Consider the following 18926-nt stretch of genomic DNA (forward strand, 5'->3'; position numbering starts at 1 on the left):
TCTCGTCTTTAAAGTAACAATGTAAAAACATAGCTGTGGAGATTAGCTCTGTGAGTTTAAATCCTGCTTTCTGTTTAAATCGATGTAGTTCAAGCTAATCCTGGCTGTCAGTGATAAACTAGTTCTTTACTTTGTGTTGAAGTACTTTTTTTTTAAGCTAACAAGTACTTGAGTTAGGCGCTGCTTCAAGTGCAACAACTTCAGGGCGCAGAGCCTTATTCAGTTTATTTAGACATGTTATTAAATGTGCAGTTAGAAGTCAAATAAATACATAGAAACTGATACACCGGACATATTATACTGCTTATTTTTATACTCATTTTATTTTTTTACATCAAAAAAGAAAATTGTAACTTTTGTATTTTATTATCATTTTTTTATTTTCATTTAAGCTCCAAGTCTCACAGGCCTACAGACAGGCAGGAAACAGCAGAACAAACGCTGTATTCTCCAACCAGGAGAACGGAGATTGCTGACCGTTCTCTAGGCCGGTGTGTCTGAGGCATGATCAGCTGAAGAAGCATTAAATGAAAAGCTCCCATGATTAGCTGAGTGAAAACAGGTTCAAATAATTGGTTCAGTGGGTAAACGATATGTCATTTCCCACTTGCAGGTCGTGATCAAGCCAAAAAACATCAAAACGCAAATTTGGATCCATTTGTCCCAACCAGACTGAACCGTATTCTTAGCTGTTTATGGTAATGATACGAAGGTAACGTTGTTAACACTGTCACTGCACTGAGCTGCAGACATGCATCCTTTGACTCAACAGAAAAATAATTCACACTTCTATGTCAGTGCGCGCACAACTCCTCCATCTCACGTAGCAACATCCAGCATATGCTGCTGTGTCAGAGCTGCGACCGTCACTGCTGCGACCGTCACTGTGGAGCTGGACTGCTAAAGGCCAGCAGCAGGACCGAGAAGAGCGAGCTGGCACACAAGGTCAATGTTAACAACACTGCCGGGTAAAACAGTGTAAACAAGGTTCGACGGAGCGCTTCAGACAGTGTAAAAGAGGCTAAACGTTTAAAAGATACGATCAGCAGCTGTAGGACAATCAGTTCATCAGATCCTGTTTTTTACACCACGGTACCTGCGTGTCTTTGGCATCTTATGACGTTATTACATGTAATAAGATCAAACTGTATGCAGAAATCGATGTAAACAGATAAAACTAATCAAATTCAGTGCAAAGTAAAATCTGGCATTTAATTATTCATTTTTTGGTCTTTCATTAATTGATCCATTCTTCTTATTTTATACATGTATTCCCGTGTGGATAGTAGTTCTGTCTGGTCTAAAGAGACCTGCTCTGTGTTTGGGGTGAATCGTTTGACACTGGGTATTTTAAGCTAGTGGGGCCGATCGTGGCCCAAGAGTTGGGAGGTCGCCTTGTAATCAGAAGGTTGCCGGTTCGAGCCCCGGCTTGGACAGTCTCGGTCGTTGTGTCCTTGGGCACCCGTTGCCTGTACCCGTGGTCAGAGGGCCCGGTGGCGCCAGTGTCCAGCAGCCTCGCCTCTGTCAGTGCGCCCCAGGGTGGCTGTGGCTACAATGTAGCTGCCATCACCAGTGTGTGAATGTGTGTGAATGGGTGGATGACTGGTTGTGTAAAGCGCTTTGGGGTCCTTAGGGACTAGAAAAGCGCTATACAAATACAGGCCATTTACCATTTAACTGTCTTTAGGTGCCAGACAAAAAAAAGACACAAAATGGAGAAAAACAGGTGTGGACACGAGGCTGAAGGAGATACACATCAAACTGTGGCTTATACGTCTCAGTGGAGCTCCTCTGTGTGTGAAGACATAACTTTCATTAGGATTGGCCTGCCCTTTAAGTGGTATGGTAGAAATAATCTAGGTAATTGTTCATATTTAGGGAGTAGCAGAAGCAGTAGTTCATTCCAAATGATATATTTGTGCTTAGTTTATCCCCTGTCCTTCACTAATCCAGTATCTTGCCCCCCCTCTCATCTCGTCTCCCATCTTTCCTCTGCAGCTTTCTCTCGCTCTTTTCTTCCTTTCTCCCTCCATTGTGAGCAGCTTACTGCAGTATCCTTAAAGTCCCTTGCTTATGTCCTTAGTTGTCCTCTCGTACCCAGCCTGCACTGGAGTGATCTGGAGCTCTGTCAGCTCAAGATGGGTGTGCACTTTGATGTTGGAAGAGAGGATTGTGTGGTGGGTAGATGCTACGATGTTGCTTTATATATTCCTTTCAATAGTTTCCCTTAGCGGCAACTGCTGTCATCAATTTGAAAAGGACTCTTTTCTTCCCTCCTTTTTCCCCCATTCTGGCCCCTCAGACAGTGTCCACGAGGCTGAAAAAATGGGGCAAAAAAACACGCTATTGCTGCAAACAGTCTGCATGCAGGGGAATTGTCCTGACGCGACCCTGCGCTCGCTCACAGAGGCAAAGGCAGCAGCGAGCTCGAAGGGAGGCGTCTGTGTGTGAGTGCATGTGTGTAACGTGGGGCTTTCAGCAGGCAAACAGATGCATGACATGCTTGCCTGCATATATTTTTAGCATGTCCATGTCTTAGTGTGTGCACTCCATCCACACACTGTCTCATCTGGAGCTGTAAATATTACGCGTAGCTGATAGTACTGACTGATACTGGCCTCTTCTTGATATTATAATTATGTCACTATGTGCAAATATGAAACCTATTTTTCGAGAGCATAATGCAGAAACTGGTCACACCATAGTTCTTACATCACAGTGACTCCAACTCCAGGTTTACAGTGTTCTCAGTACTTAATGTAGGACCAATCACATGTTGGTAGACATCGGTGTAAGAAGGCTGTGGGCTCTCGGTGAGTCGGTCCAATCCCATTCAGATATGTCATCGAACTGGGATTCTGAAAGTTTGAGGGCTGGGTTGATGAGCTGCTCTCTATGTTGTGTTTGTTCCTGGAGTGTCTGGACTTTTAGCACATTGCTGCGCTCTTATGAGCTGCCACAATATTAGGAACCTGGTTTTAGTGCCGTCAGTGTTGGTGCATGTTCACTTGCTGGTTTGTTCAGGGTTTGATAGAGTTAACTCTGAGCAGCCTAGCTCACTGTGGTTCTCGCTGTTTGATTGGGTCTCTCATTGGCCCATGGCACTCTCACCGTCCATTCAGTTATCTGAACCGTTGAGCTTACGTTCTTCTGTTTTGACACCTTGAAGGAATTCTTTAAAGAGTTCCTATAAGGTTTATGTGTCTTCATTCTTAATCAGATTACTGCATCTCTGTGGTTCCCATTCTTCATCCGTTACCACAGTTTAAATATGTAGAGCTAGTTTAGTCGCCTTCAACTCCTTTTGTTATTGTTTGTTAGTTTTTCTTGTTGTAAAAAGTCTTTTCGGGGCTTTTATTTAGCTGTTGAATATAATGATGAGTTTTGCTTCTAGAGTTTGTACTGAGCGCATCTTTTTTTCCTTTATCTTTAAAATATTTCAAAGGTCATTTAATTCAGCGGTCCCCAACCCCCGGGCCACGGCCCAGTACCGGTCTGTGAGTCGTTCGGTACCGGGCCGTGAGAGTTGAGGCTCGGGTGTGAAATTGATGGTTTTCAGGGTTTTTTATAATTAACTCGGTTTCCCTGGGTCTTTCCCGTGTTGTAGTTGTGCGTCTTATTTTGAAAGAAATGTTTACACGTTACCATAGCGACCAGAGAGCATTGAGGGGCAGAGAGGAGGACGTTACTCTCAATGTTGTTGGTGCACTTCAGGAGGACGCTGCTAATAAAGTTACACAATTACACACTGAATTTGCGTTTATTGTTATATTTACAAAATACCAGAGTTTTTGTTGTATCATTTTATTTTGTTGTATTTATCCGCCACACCTTAAACTCCGGTCCGTGAAAATACTGTCTGATAATACTGACCTGTCTGTGGAGCGACAAAGGTTGGGGACCGCTGATCAAAGTTGGTTCAGAAAAGTTGTGTAGGCGTCCTGTTTGTCCAGTATGTCTCTGGTCTGTAAACTGGTTTCTTCCAAAATGTGGTAATGTTGCATAACATGACATTCAGAAACACTGCAGAGTAGATCCCTGGGTCTTGTGTAAAGCACAGTAGGTCAGAGCGCACAGTACCGGAGTCTGCGAGCTAATAGTGAAGGAACTGAGCACTCAGTACTCATCAGGCTGTAAGCATAAAGTTTCGACTTGGGATCAACCCTACCGCCTACTGGTGTTGGCCAGAGGGGCCGATGGCGCGATATGGCAGCCTCGCTTCTGTCAGTCTGCTCCAGGGCAGCTGTGGCTACAACTGTAGCTGCCTCCACCAGTGTGTGAATGTGAGAGTGAATGAATAGTGGAATTGTAAAGCGCTTTGGGTGCCTAGAAAAGCGCTATAATATAAATGCAATCTATTATCAATGCAGGATCAACAGATGTGCCCATCCAGATGTTTAACCATTTACAACCGTTACAGCTCAGCACATCAAAGCCCTCGTTGACTTTTCTCTCCAGGCCCAGAGAGAAGGTCATTCTTATCTCACTTTTCTTCTCTGTAAACCTTTCACACATGTAACTCATGAAGATGACTAACAGCAAAAGGCGAAAGTGGATGTTGAAATGTGCGTCACATTTTCAAATATAACTCCGATCACTATGGAAACTGAGTGTATCGTCTAGGGTTCCCCCCCTCAGCCACACTCACACACCTTCTTGTCATGTCTGTGCTTTTCGCGTTTCTTCTCCAAGACACACACACACACACACACACAAACACACACTTCTGACTAACAACAGATGGCCCTCGGTCCAAAAACACTTGTTTGTTGAACATATTTTGGAAGCAGAATTCTCTGGGCCCATATGTACACAGACGTTATAACTGTAGCTGCGTTCAAGTTTCACAAAGTAGAGCAATTTCATACACACGATATATATATTAGATTTTATTTTTACTACACCACAAAGACTGTTGACATTAACCAGTCCAATAGGACTCCAGGTCACATGAGGCACAGCTGAAGTCCAAACACGCTGTAGGCTCCACCAGGCTGAGGTCATGAACACTACGTTTGTAATAAAGCTGAACAAATCCAGTAGGGAGCCAAAGTCTGAAGCACGATTTGGAGCCTAGTGAAGTAGCTTTGGATTGAACTGCAGTTCTACATTCTTACAGATGTACACAGGAGAGTAACTCCGACTGCAGACCTGACCTTCTCCACAGCAGGTTATCTTTGAGATGAACATAGAAAATGAACGCCTACCTACCAGTCAGTATTAAGAACAGTTGTGTGTTGATTCTTGGACAAGCCCAGATGTAGAAGTTTTAGAGACAGTCTAATGTTGATGTCTTTCGGTCCTCCTCAGCACCCAGCTGGGTGGCCAGCACGGCGAAGCCCTCGATGCACCGCCATGAGCCATCTTTAAATGGGTTTCTCCTTCTCGACAGCTCCAGAGACATCCTGGCGTCAGTGTCCTTACAAATGTGGCGCTAAAGACTGAATGACCAGAGTATTCCTGTGGCCAACTACTGGCAATGGATCAATGTAAAATTAGTAAAATTAGAATTATAATGACACCACCTGTTTCAATCAGTGACCACTAAGATTAATAGTAGCATCACTGTGTGACTGTGCCAGAACAATGTCAGACTCTGAAGATCCTCTGCCCAGTTTGACCAGTGACGACACATGTAGCCGCAGCTCATCCTTCAACAGCTATCTGTCGGGTGGTGTCTAGAAAACAATGTGAGCTTCATAGATAACTGGCAAACTTTCCCCAGTATGGCTGTGAGAAAGAAGCCGTGTCTGCTTATTTCAGCTGACGTAACCAAATATCAGCAAAAGCACTATTTACACATACACATTTACAAAGAATAACAGTTTCAACAGCAGCGCAGAGCAAAACAACAAAGTGTGCATGATTGAACCTGCTGGTGAAGTCGTATTTGTCCTATAGTTGCAATAAGACAGTTTAAATGGATCAGTGGCCGTGTGTCAGAATCCTCGAAGCACAGCATCAGTCTTTCACTCTGGATTATCAATCAGCCAAAGATGCAGCCATGGCTGTAATTCATTTTACACTTAGCTTTGTTCACCGTAACCATTGTTCGTCTGCCTGTACTCAGAGTTTCTGATTTATTCCAGCCAGGCTGACAGAGGCCTACATTTCATTAGCTCCAACAGGTATATATTAGATCTATATTCACAGCCTTCCCACAGACATATCCATAATTGTAACAGCTGTCATACTACTAACAGTACTGCTAATAATGCCAATAATCAGACTGCTTCCCTTGTGGTCAGGTGACTCTGAACGATCAATTCATTATATGTTTCGTCCGTCTTCCCGTGATGCACTGAACGCACCACGACTACATTAAACGGTGTCCTCTCTCCCACACTGTGTGTTGTCCCCTCCCTGTGCTCTCCTAATTAACCAACTAATGAGCAGTCGTCACGCAACAGGTTTCCAGGACCAACTTCATTCCTGCTTTTAATGTTTGCTGCAAGCAAGTTTTAAAAATGAGTTCTGCAAGCCTTAATTTAGAAGTATGATCCTAAAGCAGGACTAAGACTTTTATTGCTGAGTGTATATAAAAGTAGAAAGTACGCTAAGGCTGCAGCTAGGGCTGGGCAATATGGCCCAAAATTCATATCTCAATATTCTTTAGCTGGATGGCGATCTACGATATATATCTCGATATTTTTTTAAGCCATAAAGTAAGAACAAACAGAGAGTTCTTAGTCAAAGCTGTGTCCCAGATGTCACACAGGCACTTTTATTAACATACAGCGCAGATGTGCATGAAAAAAAATAAATTATCAGCATTTCTTAAATAATAATGCTGCATAAATAAAATAAAACTATGTTGTTTTTGTGCATAACAAAGAGCTCACAACTGTGCAGTCAAAATGTAAACTAAAAAGACGCTAACTGTTAGTGCGGTTAGCGCAGTCAGCTCGCTGTCCAGCCCCACGCACAGGGCGATCCGCGGTAACAGAGATTTGCCGTGTTAATGCAGTTATGCCGTTAATGTCATTTTAACCAGATTAACGCCACCAGCTTTAAAATAATAATCTCCAAATGTTTTCTTTTTACCGAGCAGCTCCTCTTTGACAGCTGCCGTGTCCGTCTTGCGCTGCCTGCAGGTGAAGCGATGGGCGAGGCAGAGTAACGCTGCGTAGAGACAAAAGTGGACGAAAGAGAGGCAAACTTGCAACTCCACAAGTTTAAATATAACGTAACACAGACTATATCGATATAAACGATGTTGTCAGATCTTATATCTCGTATAAAAATATATCGATATATTTAAAAACTCGATATATGGCCCAGTCCTAGATGCAGTACATCCCATGACTCTGTTTTTGTTTTGCTTTCCTCTCAGACTGTTTATGAATACAAGTGCATACACAGACACTGTACAGCCTTCATAAGTAAAGCCAGTATACACCGTAGAAATGACACCTGCAGTTTGCCTAAAACAGCGTGTGCTGTCATCTTGGGTAAAAAAAGTTGTCCTTATAATAACTTGCTGTAATAAATTGTTGTCACCTGTGATTGCAGCAAACAGTGAGCTAACACAACAGAGCTGCAGCTGACTCTGAGCTGCAGTTTCAGCTGCACATGAATGAATGCATGTGCATGAAATCTGTAGACACTACATACTAATCAGGGCTGTGCACTGTTGTTTTGAATAGACGGCAGTATTAAAACAATTACTGTCTGTCAGATGAAAGTGTGGCAGCAACGTTTCCCAGTGGAGATGCAGATGTGAAAAACACACATACACACTCCTGTTTGCAGACACAACATCAGCTGTAAGTCTGATTACGAGTGATTAGTGTTTCATTGGAGAGGGATGATCACCACTGCCCTGCACTGAATGTGTTCCTCTCACTCATCAGACCAGCTTCTCTCCTGTAGGCGTCTTTCATCTTTCCCCGTGATCTCAGCATGAAGTTAACAAATGATTTGTTTCTGCTTCCCTGCACATGTTGTGTTGTCATCACTATGATATTCATGGCCATTGTTGACTTCAAGGCTGCACACAGAGAAAAAAGACAAATGGATCCATTTCAAGGCAGCCAGTCCAAAAAGGAAATCCAAATTATAGAAGGGAAGAGCTTTCCCACATTGTGTCTGCTTCAGCGTGAGGTTTGGATTTCAACTGTACCTACGCTTTAGTTAAATATTTCATTCCAATGTTCAAAGCCTTACTGGGACCCTACTGGGATTTCATAGCTAGACTGTGATTATCATCTTAGTTTGTCATTACTCTCCCAAATCTCAGTGTGTGTTTCCTTGTGTTTTCGTAGGTGTTTCTCTGGGGGAGCTCAGCAGCTCCTCAGCACGGCCCCGAGTCAGACTTGACTTATTTTGGTAAGACCTTCATGTTGCTTCATTTTGCACAGTCAGAGTCCTGCAGCTTGCAGAATGCCAATACACAGCATCTCACACACACACACACACACACACACACACACACACACACACACACACACACACACACACACACACACACACATAATTAAACTCAAATCTTTGTTTATATCTTAGCCTAAGTCATTATGTGCCACAGCAGGCTCTGTTTATTCTGTTTATTCTGTTTGTTGCCTGTGTGTGTGTGTGTGTGTGTGTGTGTGTGTGTGTGTGTGTGTGTGTGTGTGTGTGTGTGTGTGTGTGTACGTGGTAAATAAAATTGGACATACATCAGCTGAAGAACTCGATGTCAAACATATTGTCATGTTTACCTGCTTCTGCTTCTTCTAACGTTTGTCCTCCACTAACAGTCCAATCCGATCATATGTAACGATAAATGAACTAACTGTGGTTCCACCATGACAAAAGCAAACATAGTTCTAGTCCTAATGATAATAATGGTCCTATGGATAGCTGCATTCTTCATGAAGACATGAAATATAGACAGGTATGCTTGTGTCAGCACTGCAGTTCATTCAACAAAATAAAGGCTTGACAAAAGCTGTGGTGGTATCACTGCACACAACATGACTAATGCAGGTGCTATAATGGGCCCAGAACATCGGTCAGCGCATAGACCGTTTAGAAGAAGCATCAGAAAACGTTCTTGTAAAGTCTCCTTACAAAGTCTTTGGTGTCTTGAGATCAGATGTGATGAGCACGAGGTAGATCCTCTGTCACAAATCATCAGCCCTGGATGATCCTCTTTCCTGACCATCATTTAGAAAAGTTTTATTCTACATACCAGATGTTGACATGTGTTGGATCACTGTCATGCTGGACGACCCGTCCGTTCCCCGTCTCCAGTGTTACAGCGCGTGGCCCCGTCCGCTGGCCCCTCGGTGCGGTGAGGTTGTCCTGTATCCTTGGCAGAAAAGCAGCTCCAAAGCATATTTCCACCCTTGTGCTTGGCTATGAGGATTGTGTTCTTTGGGTCATACTTGGCATTTTCTGTCCTCCAAACGGATCCGCTTGAGTCGGTGGCAGAGAGCTTGATTTTGGTTTCATCTGACCGTAGCGCTTTCTACCAAGCCACCTCTGAATCATTTAGACAAGCTGCCAAATACCAGTGGTGCATTGTGCACATTCACAATCCTGTCCCTGGTGTCCTTTGACAGCTCTCTGGTCTGTGATAGGTGGAGAGGCTGGAATGGAAGAAATTCATTATGTGGACACAGAATGAGCTGAGATCAAGAGTGTCTGTCACTGACTGACTGTAACAAGTCGATGGGAGCAAGAATTCTGGCCAGGAGATCAAATACTGGCTCTCTGCTTTGTGTTGATGGTCTGTCTCTCTCTAAATTACCATTAAAAACTGCAGACTGGTTTTGTTTTTTTAATGAGCAAATTTTAAAGTTCACCAGGGGATCAAATAATTATTTCCCTCACTGTGTCTTTATGTCACGAACAGCGACTGAGCACATGGATTCATCACATTTGGTGAGGTGAAGGCGCAGAGCTTTCTTCTCCTGTCTGCAGGACAGTAAGGCTTTTTGCAACCACAAATGTCCCTGATGGACATTTAAAAGAGTTTAGGGCACATTTGCTTCAGTGTCTCTTTTCAGACTCTGAAATTGCATCAATATTTTATACTTGGTTGTTGTGAAAGGACATATTTTAACTGAAACCATACTATAAAGTGGAACAAATCTGTCAACCTGAAGGTAATTTTGGTTTCATTGGTTTAAACATGGATTCAAAATCAAAATCACAGACACGTGTCTACAAATAGCAGGCTGCAGCTAACTCGTTTGGGTGGAAGTCCGGTGGTTTATGCTACTGTGCCACCAAGCCTGCTAATTAGACAAGCTTTTATTCATCATAGCAGGGTGCTAGGCTGGAGTGCTACATTGCACATTAAAGAATGATGCTAAGGTTAGGAGGAGACTGCCATCAAACATATGAAAACATATAAAAACGAGCGATTCCTGATTGTTCTCTTTTATTCTACCTGTAGCTCAGGAGACAGAGCAGCTCAGCTTCTTATCGAAAGGTTCGTGCTCCAGTCCAAGTGTCCTGTTACTCTGTGCTGCGTTGATCAGAGTGTGAATGTTAGGAAGAACTGGGGGGGGGAAAGGTTCTTGTATAAGTTGGGTGTGAATGGATGAATGAGGCATGTTATATCGCCACCTGCTGCTTTGGCATGTTCATAGCAGCGTTTTCCTTCATTTCTGCCTTTTACGTGTGGACGGGATTATTTTTTAAAACGAAAACGGAAAATCTCCGCTTTCAAAAATACCCGTGTACGTGTGGACGTAGCCTGAGTTTTGCAAACAACAAAGTGTTTTGCAGCTGTTTACCTAAAAATGCAGCCAAGGCGTTTTTTAAATAAACATTTCAAACTATTTACAGAACAATCAGCTGTTCTGCATCAAATCTGATGCCACACAAATTATTTGTGCCGCTCCAAAAAATAATTTCTGTCCACTATGAGATGAAGGAGAACAACAGCCTGATACCTGCAGGCCTGACAGCAGCAGATGTATCACTGCTGTAACACCTGTAACACTCAGCAGTCGCCTCATTGTTCTGACACACACAACAAAACTACTGACTACACTACACACTAACTACACACTAACTACACACTAACTACACACTCACTACACACTAACTACACAAGATTTGTGCTAAACGTCGCAAATCTCTCACATCTCAAACATGCCGTCACTCCTAAAACTTCCCCCTCCCTAAACAACTAAATGCCATGTTGCCATATCATTCTTTGATTGGTCCACGTGGTACATTTTTCCACCAATAGGAGTTTCAGTTTGTCCGTGTTGGGATCTACCCTCATCTTGCTGTGTTTTCTGTCAGTCTTCCGGTGTAAGTTTATTTTGATATATCCAGTTATGCTGCATTTGAGTTTAGTATTAAAGCTGTTTTGAGTTCAAGTTTTGCCTCCGAGTGTCTGCACCTTGGGTCCTATTCCTGCCTGCACACAGCTGTTCATAAAAAATTGTTAAAGTTTTAATTTCAATTCAGGTTAAAAAAAATTTGTGTGCGCCACGCAGATTTTCTGTACGCAGAGACCGTGCCAGCAGTGCGCAATTGCGCACGCGCGCAGCTTAGAGGGAACATTGATCATTATGTATATTGTTGTATATTAATAATAAAAATGAAGGGATGATTAATGGAAGAATGTACTGAGACAATCTTGATAAAAATCTGCTGCCAGGATGATGAAGCTGAAACAATGATGGGCATTTCAGTGATCCCAAACACATCCAAGGGAACGCTCAGATGGTTTTACAGAAAGAAAATAAAGCATGGCCCAGCCAATCAACTCCAACTGAAACTCTGTGGAAGGACTGAAGCTTGGGGTTTATAGGACTGTTTATGTGGCCGAATGGGCCGAAATCACACCTGAGCAATGCATGTGCATCGTGTTACCAGCATCTGGTGAGAGTTTCAGGTCAGAGGCACCTTTAGAAAAGCATTTACTTAGAAACTTAAAGACGTGTACAGTACTTGTTTTACCTGCTGTACACATGACTGTGTGGCGGGCGTGGTTGTGGTCAATCCAAGGTGCAGGCACCTGCCGTGCCCCAGCCGCTCCCACCCGAGGAGTGGGTATGGTCGCTGAGGCAGGCTGCACCTTGGCTGGTCGCACCCTGGGGGCCTGCACGGAGGCCTGAACAGTCCAGACCTCCTCTACACCCACGCCACCGGGGGACGCTGGTGGGGTGGTGTCGGCCAGGACTGGATCCGAGCTGCCAGATTCTTAATCACCTCCATATGGCGCTCGGTCTGGTCCTGCAGCGTGACACCGCTGCCTGCTCCTGTTGCTGCCTGTCCTGGGTTTCGGCACCACTTAAGTGAATGCACAGCAGACCTGACCACATGTCCATGCTTTCCAGCATCTTTTATTCGCCACACGATTTACACACACGGTTGCTGTACACACACAGTGGCCGCAGCTCACCCACTGCCAGCCGTACTCGCATCAACAATAAACCCCACACTCAGGACCAAGTACCATTTATGCAGGTCGGCGTGATGAACCGATGCAGCTCCAGTGCGTCAGCTCCCAATGCAGCCGTGCCACAACCACGCCTGCCAACGTCTGTCTATTAAAAATGAAGCCTAACAGATGGGTTCACTTACCAATCTCTGAGGAGATCGGTAAGTGAAAATAAAAAGGTTTCACTTAAATAGGAATATTTATTGATGATGACTTTAGGCACCAAATATCATTCATGGGTCTGCAGGTGATTGGCAGCTCCAGCTGTCATCCATGATGAGTGTGTTCTTGCTGCTGAGCATGACTTATTGGTCCCAGTGCTCCCAGTAGATTATTCGGACCTACTGAACTCACGGTGCACGCAGTATAACAAACCACAGTGGGCAGCCTCTGTGTACAGAGAATTTAATGTAATATGATAAGTGCACTGGAGACTTGATCATTCAGCTGATTCTTCTGTCAGCTTGAATTCTTTAATGAAAGCACCATCTGCTCTCCCTTGTGTGATGCAGGTTGCCATGATGATGAGCGTGTATCACGTCGCATTGTGTGTTGCAGCTTTGTAAATCAAGTATTAGAGCTCCAGGCGTAGTGGCCGTCCGATGAAGATGGACTCTTATCTAAATGCCAGTTCAAATAAGATGCATATTGGTCAATATGACGATTATTGTTGACTGTTCCTTGTAAGTGCTGATTCATGATGCATGATGGAGGTAAACTGAAGACTGGGCAGGGCTGACATTTGGCTTTAGATAAGGCTTTTTCAAAACAACCACAGTTATCATTTTTATTATCATTTATTTGTCTGTTTTGTGCATTGGTTTAAATTGTCAAGCGACACAAATTCAGTGCAGAGATGAACTGTTGAACTATGGTTGAACTGTGAAAGCTACACGGTTGTTTTACTATCAAAATGAGTAAAAACTGACAATCCTGCCTCCGAAGCAGTTAGCAGCAAACTATACTTGAACCTCAGGTGACCAAGCTCTTATATACAACAAGTATAACTGATCATTTATGCTCCCATTATTATTTTATGCAGGAATACTGTTTTATCACCCCTATACTTTATCTGTGACAGATATTCTAACATTTAAAAATTCTGTTAACATTGTTTCACCGATTACGTTCATAATTTTTGTGGACAGATTGTCTCGGGGCAGCCTGAGGCTGAAGGTGTTGTGTTTCGTGGCCATATGATCTCATGTCTGATGTATGCAGATGATGTGTGTAGCGGCCAGAATGAGAATTAGCACGTTTGAGATCATCGTCCTCAGACAGAAAAATTCCCCGTGCCATCTCCGTGTTGGTGTCCGAGGCAGAAGAGTTCAAGTATCTGGAGGACGCTCACAAGTATGAAAAGGATAAATGGGAAATGACGGCGAGATTGGACACTGTAATGGTCTGGTGTGGTGAAGAGAGAGCTGTGTGTGAAAGTGTTCTCACTCTCACATAAGGCCACAAGTAACAAGTGAGGCCACATGGGCTGTGACAACAAACAACAACGAGGTCTTCATTGTTGGACCGTTTTTTAAATCCTTTATTTCCAGGCTTATTTCAAATATTTTATGCGTGAACCCTTAAAATGAGAAAAGTTAAAATCAGAGGCCCTATAACAGAATAATTAGAAGGTAATTAAAAAAACAGAAGTTGCTATAAAATCAAAGAAATATATTTCTCACAACTTCAGTCACCCTGACTATGCCAGTGGGCCAATTCATGGAAAAAAGAGAGAAATTCTTGTTTGTGTTGTTGCTCGAAAATGTCAAAACGTGATTCCGTGGATGCACCACCCACAGACATTTTATTTGGGTGTTGGTAGGTCTTTGAAGAGGCTCCACCTGGAGTCTCCATAGTTCTCCTGGGAGACTTTAACACTTTGACAGAGACCTGGAGATGCATGATGGAAGGAAGAGTCTTGAGTTCTGTGCTAGGCATGGGCTGGCCATAACAAACACCATGCTCAAGCACAAGATGTGCATAGTGTACATGGCAATGATCGACTTTGCTGTTGTATCATCTGATAAGAGCAGACCTGTTATTTGATCACTGCCTAGTGAGTTAAATCAAAGGGCAGGGCGGCTGCTAGCTAGAAGAGGACTTTTGGGAGCCCTGTTCTGGCAAGCTCTCCGTGGACTCAGGAAGGGAAACCAGGGCTTGGCTCAAGCTGTGCTCAGCCAGAGGGAAGAACTGGTGACCCAGATTTGGGATATTGTTTAGCAGTGGAAAAAGCACTTTGATGATCCGAGGCAAAACTTCCAGTATAGAGAAGGCAGAGCCTGAAAACTCATGGGAAGCCACATCTATTACACTGACAGAGGTCGCTGCGTTAGTTAAGAAGCTCCCTGGTAGCAGCGCTGGTCGAGATTCACTTTGAGAGTCACTGTTTCACTGTAATGGAGAGAGTCAAAATATCAATCTAAATTGCAGACAAAGCACATTACAGTTGCATATTATTCAATGAAATGAAATAAAATTCAGTGATGTCCTATAACCCAACAACTACAATCAATCAATTACAAATACTCCGTGTTCATAAAGCACACCTGTCAACAGACTTCATTTCTTCCATTCCAACCTCCCCACCTCCATGGCCAGACCAGAAAGTCAATGAAAAACATTGTAGACCACAAGAAGCAAGAAGCTTGGTGAAAAAGTGACAACTGTGACAACAGAGATGCAAGAAAAAAAGACTTGAAATTGCTTTTGGTTTGACGCCATACAAAATCTTGCCTCATGGGGTGAGGATGATGAGAAAGGTCAGGGATCAGCCCGAAACCGCTTGGGTTGAGCCTGATCAGTGATCCCAATGATGGCAGTTGGGACTACAACCAAAAACTGATAACACACTACGCCTTAATGAATGGAAATCTTGCAGCATCCACCAGGCCATGTGCCTAAGAAAGCTCAGGTATAGGCCCAACTTAAACTTTCCAGTGAATATTCAAATGACTCAGAGAAGCCATGACGGAGTGGCCGAGCCAGTCTCCAGACCTCAGGTCTGTAGGTGCAGAGAGCTGAAGCTTCAAGTGTCCAAGCGACAGCCAAGAAACCTGAAAGATTTCATTCCTATAAAGAGGAGTGGGCCAGATTCTCACTGAGATGTTCGCAAACCTAGAGACCAACTACAAGAAACGTCTTACCACTGTGCTTGTCAACACGGTTTCTCCAAAAGTAGTAATGATACTCAAATTATGACTTTGGTATCATTATTTTTTTGTGGATTTTTGGTTGATATACAGTTTGAACTTACGTTAAAAGTTAGAGACTGTTCATTTCTTGGTAAGTGAGCAAACTTTTTAAGTTATAGGGTGAGGAGCTCAGACATCCAGAGGGATCTTAGAGTATAGCCGCTGCTCCTGTGTGTTAATAGGTGGGTTTGGTAAGGATGCTTCCTGAGTACTTCCCTTGGGAGACTTTCCAGGTAAGTGGAAGATAACAGATGGATGGACAGTTGCAAGTAGAAATATGTAGCGGTGGTCATAAATTACTGCACTTGGACACTTGATGATTGATTGATTTTTGTGCTGGTAGTCAACTCAGACACAGAAAAGGAGCTACTGACCAAACCAAAACGAGACTCGGGCTACTGAACTTGCCAAAAGAATAATTAGCTGGACTACAGTACAAGGAAATGAATTAAGGTGTGACCAAACTACACTTTGATAGTGACCGTGCTTATGAACATGACAGTAATGGCATGTTTACATTTCAGCACTTGTAAAAGTTGGCATGAATGTTAATGTAAGCAAACCTGGAAATGCATTGTATGATTTTGTGCTGCTCTGTTAGCTAAACACCACTGCAACGGCTTTAAGTGTGTGCAGCAAACCTTTGATCCAGACTTTCATGCAGCTTCAGTTTCTGTCAGCTGGGTCTGGTTTGAAGGACGCATGTGGTGACGGTACATTACAGATAGAAAACTTGTTTAAAAGTGGAGCATGGTGATGCACGAGCATGCTTTTCATTTATTTTGTGTCTCTTGCGTATCCGTTACCCTCTGCCTAAAGGTTTTACAAGGTAATTACACTGGAAGAAAATAAGGAAAACTAACTAATAACAGACAATGAAGATAATGAAGGGAAATTAAAATGCTCAGCAGTTAAAATCTGCAATTCTCCAATTCAATGCTGAGAGAACAAGGTTACAAGTTCAGACATAGATCAGCTGAACTTTTATATAAAAGTATAAAGGAAATAAAAATGGACAATGAAATGCCTCATTTAGTACTCGTCAGTAACTATCAGTTAATCTGGTCCTTGGATGATAGCAGCGAGGAAGTGTACAGCATGTGCCCTATTACAGGCCTATTTCCTGTTTCCTGCCTTACCTCAGGATTCTGAACACATACATGTAAGTAACATCTCGTTCTTTATAGCCACTCTGTTTTCCCTCTGTTGTTGCCTCAGATGTGTCTGTGGCCTGGCTGTAAGTGACAGGTGGTCGAGCAGGTCACCTACTAACTGGAAGGTTGGTGGTTCAATCCCAGTCTGCTCCAGTCTGCATGCCAAATATGACCATGTTGCTCTCCGATGCATCCATCGGAGTGTGAATGTTAGATAGGAAGCAGCATAGAAAAAAACGTGAATGTGCAAGTTGTGTAAAACGCTTTGAGTGCTCAGAGTAAGAACCAGCATTTCAGAGTAATGGTACCTGATGTAGTGTTGGTTTGTTAGTGTGTCTATCTGGACATTTTGGAGAAGAAATTATTTTTAACACCAACAGTAAAATATCCAATAATAAGATAAGGTTGAATAAGATAAACACCATCAGTAGTCACACAGTGTCCACTTCCATGTTACACCCAAACTGAAAGTAATTCATGGAAATCTATCGAATCCTTAATTCAGACTTCAGATTGTGGAAAAGCAGCAGTACTTACCCTCACCAAAGGTTCCCCATAAACAAGGACTGATGCTGAAACCATACCACAGCACAGGAGTTACGATTTTATCATCACCTTTTTAAGGCTCTAATCAATTCGTAAGGGTCTGATTGTTATAGCTGATAAATATACACATATTCACAAAGGCTTATTTAGGATTGTAAACAAGACCCGTCGTCTTCAGAAAACGACTCTGTCGTCATCCGCAGGAGGAAAAACGCAGCCTCAAAGCAGTGCAAACCCTTGAATAAACCTAGCTTCCAAGCAAACAGAGTTCAGTGTGCTTGCAGTTGTAAGATGTGACATCTGTAAAGGACAGCATGCACTGACTACGGTTTCACTTTGTGACCGGAGATCACATGATTGTGATTTGACTCCAGCTGCGGCTCAAATCTGATTACAACAGACAGAAGCTGCTTTCATCTGAAACTCGATGACTTTGGTGACCATTTGAGTTTCATTCATCTTTGTGTTCGACTGTATTGGCCTAACTGTGGGTGATTCTGTCTTGGTCTGGATTTTCCCAAACCTGGTCTCCATCAGCCCAGTCAAGCTGAAGCACAACACATGTGATCTTTAAATCCACCATACGTATTGAAGCCATTTGTATAGCATGTCGTGTCCCTACCCGAGCGTTTTTACTTTTCTGACTTCAGTTATCTGATGAAAGTAGATAACTGTCATCTCTCATCTGTCCAGACAGACAGATGAGAGAATTTCACATTTATTTATGGTGTTTGTGTAGCACTCTGTACACAACCTGGTGCACAACCTGACACAGAGAAACAAAAGGCTACAGTTTAAATTGATGATCGTCACAACTTGGTGCATTTTCATCAAGCAAAAGACAAAAGGTTGATTCTTTCAGGACCTCAGTTTAGTTGTTCCAGGAAACTCAAGAGTAAAAATCAATACCTGCACATGTACTTCAAGCAGAGAAATATGAGAAATACCATCGCTCCATCCCGGTAGCAGTGCTTCTGTCTTTTCAAAAGCAGGTAGAAAAAGTGTCTAGTAGGCTGTTCTGCTCTCAGCTCATGCTGCCTGCAGTGGAAGTCGGGACAGTAATGTGCAGAAATTGTAATTATAGAAAGTCATAAAGAGCACTGAGCTGTATCAACTCTGTATCCTTTTCACCATCTGTGGACCTCCTGTCTGATGGCATCAGGTTGTCTCAAATACTTCCTCTGAAGAGTGCCGATTATGTGACTGTCGAATGAAGACTATGCATTTCCTCGTGCAGCATCATGTTTTTAAAAAATGTGTGATGTTACTTATACAGCAACATCACACCATAACCCTCCACCATTAAGGAACCTGCTCATGTGACACAATCGCATCTTTAGCCTAATCCAGGGCTGGACTGGGAATCTGGCATACTGGGCATTTGACAAACCTTTGGGCTGATGGGTTAGATAAGATAAGATAAGATAAGATAAGATAAGATACCTTTATTAGTCCCACGAGTGGGAAATTTCATGTTAAGTTTTAGTTTAGTTTAAGTTTAGTTTAAACGGCTGCTGCGCTCTGGATGTACAAGCACTGACAGCAGCCCATTAGTTCATGTTCATTAATGCCACTGGATTGGTCAATCGGATGTCTCAACCCAGCCTCCCTCTCATAGCCTCATTGTGCCCTCATGCTAAAAGG

At 43.1% G+C, this 18926-nt stretch overlaps 1 protein-coding gene across 2 annotated transcripts in view; it reads left to right on the plus strand.

The window, feature by feature from the left end:
• Positions 1-18926, plus strand: part of thrb (thyroid hormone receptor beta) — a 109254-nt gene that overhangs the window by 55725 nt on the left and 34603 nt on the right. For both annotated transcript variants that reach the window (XM_040002576.1, XM_040002577.1), the window contains exon 2: positions 8265-8328. The gene's annotated coding sequence lies outside the window, so the exon portion shown is untranslated. The remainder of the gene's footprint in view (positions 1-8264; positions 8329-18926) is intronic.

This window comes from Simochromis diagramma, unplaced genomic scaffold (genome assembly GCF_900408965.1).
Source record: "Simochromis diagramma unplaced genomic scaffold, fSimDia1.1 OVJJ01000449.1, whole genome shotgun sequence".
In the NCBI taxonomy this organism is placed as follows: Eukaryota; Metazoa; Chordata; class Actinopteri; order Cichliformes; family Cichlidae; genus Simochromis; species Simochromis diagramma.